General features: G+C 37.5%; 1 long non-coding RNA gene across 1 annotated transcript; it reads right to left on the bottom strand.

Annotated features, from left to right (window-relative positions):
* Positions 1-283: 283 nt before the first annotated feature.
* On the bottom strand, positions 284-650 carry LOC121208429 (uncharacterized). The gene is made up of 3 exons (XR_005903457.1): positions 609-650; positions 431-495; positions 284-316 (listed from the first exon to the last, which is right to left on the bottom strand). It is a non-coding gene; the product is annotated as an uncharacterized lncRNA (long non-coding RNA).
* Between the last annotated feature and the right edge of the window lie 4262 nt (positions 651-4912).

Raw genomic sequence — 4912 nt, 5'->3', positions numbered from 1 at the left:
AATGCCAGAATTTCGGCATTTTGACTTTTCGGCATTTATCACTTTAAGCTATGAAAAAGGGTTCGTTACACACCTGATTTGCGATATTCCTTGACGAGATCTCCTATGCGATTTCTCCTATAATCAACCACTTATAGATTATACCATGTTATTATTAAACCAAATCGAAAACTACCTATTATCATCACTTACACATTCGGCCACCATCCACAATGGCCCTTGGGTTCATACCTTTGCCGAAGTTGATGACTAGATTTAGTCACTTCGATGATCCAAGCTTTTCACACACTCCTCGATCGGTAGCCTTTAATCCTCACTAGCACCAACAAACCAAATAACACCAAAAACCCTTTTAGCCTTAGTCGACAGAGGGGTTTTTAGCTTTTCTTAAACCACAAGATACAAATGGAAAGAAGGTTCAAATACTTACCAAGAGATCTACTCGTTGAAGAACGTTCCAAATACCTTCCTACCCCATATCCGTTGTGAATCCAACTTAAACGTGCGTAGAAAATAGATTTAAATATTAATTTCCGAATCACTAAAATATGAAGCTTTCGACTTTTCAGCAAATATTAATCTAAGCTATTACGAGGGTTAGTACACACCTGTTACGGGTTGAAGTTGAAACGTTTCCAAAATCAATCGCCTACGATAACCACCACCTGTCACTCAAACTCAACTATTCCAATATCAATATATGTAAATCCTAAGCACATCAGTCATACGGAACATAAGGGCATATTCGTCATTTTACCATACAGGGGTATTATGGTCACTTTACCCTACAGGGGCTTTACGGTCTTTTACCTAATAGGGGTATTTTAGTCATTTCATCCTACAAGGGTGTTTTGGTAAATCTACAAACCAAGGGTATTTCAGTAATTTTGTAAACCAATGGTATTTCTATAATTTTTAGAAAGTCAAGGGTATTTCTGTAACTTTGTAAATCAGGGGTATTTTGGTAATTTTACAAATTGAGGGTATTTCGGTAATTTCACAAACCAGTGGTATTTTGGTAATTTTACAAACTAGGGGTATTTTGGTAATTTTACAAATTGAGGGTATTTCTGTAATTTTACAAACCAAGGGTATTTTAGCAATTTTACAGACTAGGGTATTCTAGTAATTTTGTAAATCGAGGGTAAAACAGTAATTCTGTAAATCAAGGGTAAAATAGTAATTCTATATATCAAGGGTAAAATGGTACTTCTGTAAATCGATGGTAAAACGGTAATTCTGTAAGTCGAGGGTAAAATGGGGGTAAAATGGTAATTATATAAATTGGGGGTAAAATGGTAATTCTGTAAATCGGGGGTACTTTGGTAATTTTACAAGTCGAAGGTACTTCAGTAATTTTACAAATCGAGGGTATTTCAGTATTTTTACAAACTAAGCGTATTTCGATAATTTTAGTAAATTAAAGTATTCTAAACAGGGATAACAATACGAATGGGCCTAAAGCCTATTCTCGGCCCAAATGGGCCCACACGCTCATGTGGCCCTTTTAGCCCAAATCTAGCCACAAATATTAGATTCACCTAGCCTAGCCCAATATTTACTACACAATCAAACAACTTATCTAATTGGGCTTGTAGGCCCATTAGGCCCACATGACCCCTTTCGACCCATCGCGGCCCGAAGTAGCCATCCTACAGCTAGAGTAGTAAGAAATACACACCTGATAGGAGACTGGAGTTATTCCACACTCCGAGCACTCTTAGCTGACGCCCAACCCAAACGAGCACGCCATACAGCGAAAGGGATCAACCAAGAAATGTACCTTTACTCTCCTCATGGTTCTCTCTATTTAAAGCCAGCTTCGCATCCACTCTTATGTTAGCTTCCTGATGTGGGATCCCTCCAACATTAGAGTTTAAATTCAACACCAACTCTTGCCGCTCCCTGTTAGCAAAATAAATGCTCTTTGCTTGCCATGGGATTCGAACCTATGCCTCACCTTAAATGCTCTACACGCTACTTGCCACTAAGCCACAAGGCTTTTTGTGTTATTTATTTAACACAATAATTTAAAAACCCTCATCCAAGCATCCAGGTTTTTATTTTCACTTAATACCAAAATTTTTGCTAAAGTCCAAGTTTGAACCCAAGATTTCTCTAACACTTCTCAGGGCCATTAACCACCAAAGCGGACATTTAATTGTGTCATTTCATTGCACAATTAAATACCTATATAAAACCTCCTTACAAACCCACACTCAAGGCCCAATACTTCTAGGCCCAAATTCGGGGTCTTACACATAAGCTATAACCTTCCTGCATTAAAACACAACCTAGACCATTCAACGTTGCATCACTATAGATTACAAATTCTTTACTCGATTCTGGCTGAACTAACACTGGAGCTTCGGTTAATAAAGCTTTCAGCTGATCAAAACTTTTCTAGCACTTGTTCGACCACTCGAACTTAACATTTTCTAAAGTAGTCTCGTTAATGGAGTTGCAATCATTGAGAAGCCTTTTACAAATCGCCTGTAATAACCGGTGAGTCCCAGAAAAATTTAGACTTCGGATACATTTCTCGGAGGCTTCCAATCCAATATTACTGAAATCTTACTTGGATCTACTTGAATACCCGATGCTGACACAATATGCCCCAGAAAACCAACTTCTCGTAACTAGAAATCACATTTACTGAACTTTGCAAAAAGCTGTTTATCTCTCAATGTTTGTAGCACTATTCTCAGATGTTCGACATGCTCTGTTTCATCTCGTGAATAAATCAAAATATTATCTATAAACACAACAACAAATCTGTCCAAATACGGTCTAAAGATCCGATTCATTAGGTCTATAAAAATAGCAGGTGCATTCGTTAGTTCGAGAGGCATAACTAAAAACTCATAATATCCGTACCTCGTTCAAAAAACAGTTTTCGGCACTTCAGAGTCTATAACTTGCAACTAGTGACCTGATCTCAAATCTATCTTTGAAAACACTATAGCCCCTTTCAGCTGATCAAATAAATCATCCATACGTGGCAGAGGATATTTATTCTTAATGGTCACTTTATTGAGCTGTCGATAATCGATGCACATTCTTATAGTTCTATCTTTCTTTTTCACAAACAACATTGGTGCACCCTAGGGATAATAACTCGGTCATGCGAAACCTCGATCTGTTAACTCTTGCAATTGAGCTTTCACTTATTTTAATTTGGTCGCTGCCATTCTATACGGAGCTATCGATATTAGAGTTGTTCCCGGCACTAACTCAATACCAAATTCAACTTCTCTGATTGGTGGTAAACCCGATAACTCTTTAGGAAACACGTCCGGGTATTTACACACAATTGGTACTAATTCAATCTTCTTTTTAGTCACTTTAGAGTCAAGCACATAGGAAAAGTGAGCTTCATAACCCTTTCTCATATATTTCTGATCTAACATTGAAGAAATCACTGCCAGCAAACCATTTAAATAATTAGACTCAATCTAGATAATCTCATTATTCTGGCATCTCAAATAAATCGTTTTCCATTTGTAGGTTACAATAGTATCATGCAATGTTAACCAATCTATACCCAGAATTATATCAAATTCTTCGAATGGCAACAACATCAGATCGTCCGAAAAACAAAAATCTCGAATCATCAACAGACAATTCTTGAATACTTTATCAACCAAAACACACCTGCCTAAGGGGTTTGATACTCTAATCACAAATTTAGTAGACTCTACAGACAAAGTCTTACTGGATACTAAGTTCATACATATATACGAATGAGTAGATCCAGGATCAATTAATGCAACAACACTAGTATCATAGAGAGTGAAAGTACCGGTAATAATATCAGGAGACAAAGCTTTTTCGCGAGCGCGAGAAGCATAAGCTCTGGCAGATGCTTGGGCCTCAGATCTCACAGCAGTGTCTTTAACCATTCTCTGGCTACCACTCACATTACTTGTGTTTCTAGGTGGTCTACCTCTAGCTACAGTGTTACTCGGCCTCGTATTCTGCACTGTATCTTGCTCAGCCAACTCAGGACATTCACGGATAAAATGATCTAATGATCTACATTTGAAACAAGCTCTATCATTCAATCTACAATTGTTGGGATATCATTTACCGTAATGTTTGCACTCAGGTTGACTTGGTCTGACATTACCAACACTAGCTATAGAGGTAGTTTTTGATCTTAGAGGAGGTCTGTCTCGATCTCGTCTAGGGTAGCCCTCAATAGCCTTTAAACAGCTAAAATCATCTCGAAACTTCTTTAATGCCATCTGAAATGATTTACTCGATGATCTTTTTCATTCCTCATGAACTTCTGAGTCGGCTTTTCTTTTCTTTTTCCCAAGTTCCTCAGCTTTACATGCTCGTTCGACAAGCACAATAAACTCTTTTATTTCCAAAATCTCGACTAACAAGTGGATATCTTCATTCAAACCATCTTCAAATCTCTTGCACATAATTACTTCGGTCAAGACACATTTTCATGCATGTTGACTTAATCTAACAAATTCTTGTTCGTATTTCGTAACAGATTTACAGCCTTGTTTCAACTCAAGAAACTCTTTACATTTCTGATCTATTAATCTCTAATTTATGTACTTCTTTTTAAACTTAGTCTGGAAGGACTCTGAAGTGACTCGTTCTTTTGGAACCACAAATATTAACGTTTTCCACCAATGATACGCCCTATCTCTTAAAAGTGAAACAGCACATTTAAGACATTCATCAGGAGTACACGACATTTCATCAAACACTCGTATCATTTTCTCGAGCCAAAACTCAACTTTCTCAGCATCATCATCAGTAGTAGCACGAAACTCTTCAGCCCCATATTTTCTAATTTTATCAATCGAAGGCTTACTCAATTGAATCAGATTCACAATTTGTGGCATGACAGGGACTTGTGGAGGATTAGATGGGAGGTTGTGGAGCAGTC

This window comes from Gossypium hirsutum, chromosome A10, assembly GCF_007990345.1.
Source record: "Gossypium hirsutum isolate 1008001.06 chromosome A10, Gossypium_hirsutum_v2.1, whole genome shotgun sequence".
NCBI lineage: Eukaryota > Viridiplantae > Streptophyta > Magnoliopsida > Malvales > Malvaceae > Gossypium > Gossypium hirsutum.
The sequence above is the reverse complement of the archived record's forward strand: the minus strand, read 5'-3'. Positions and strand labels throughout refer to the sequence as shown.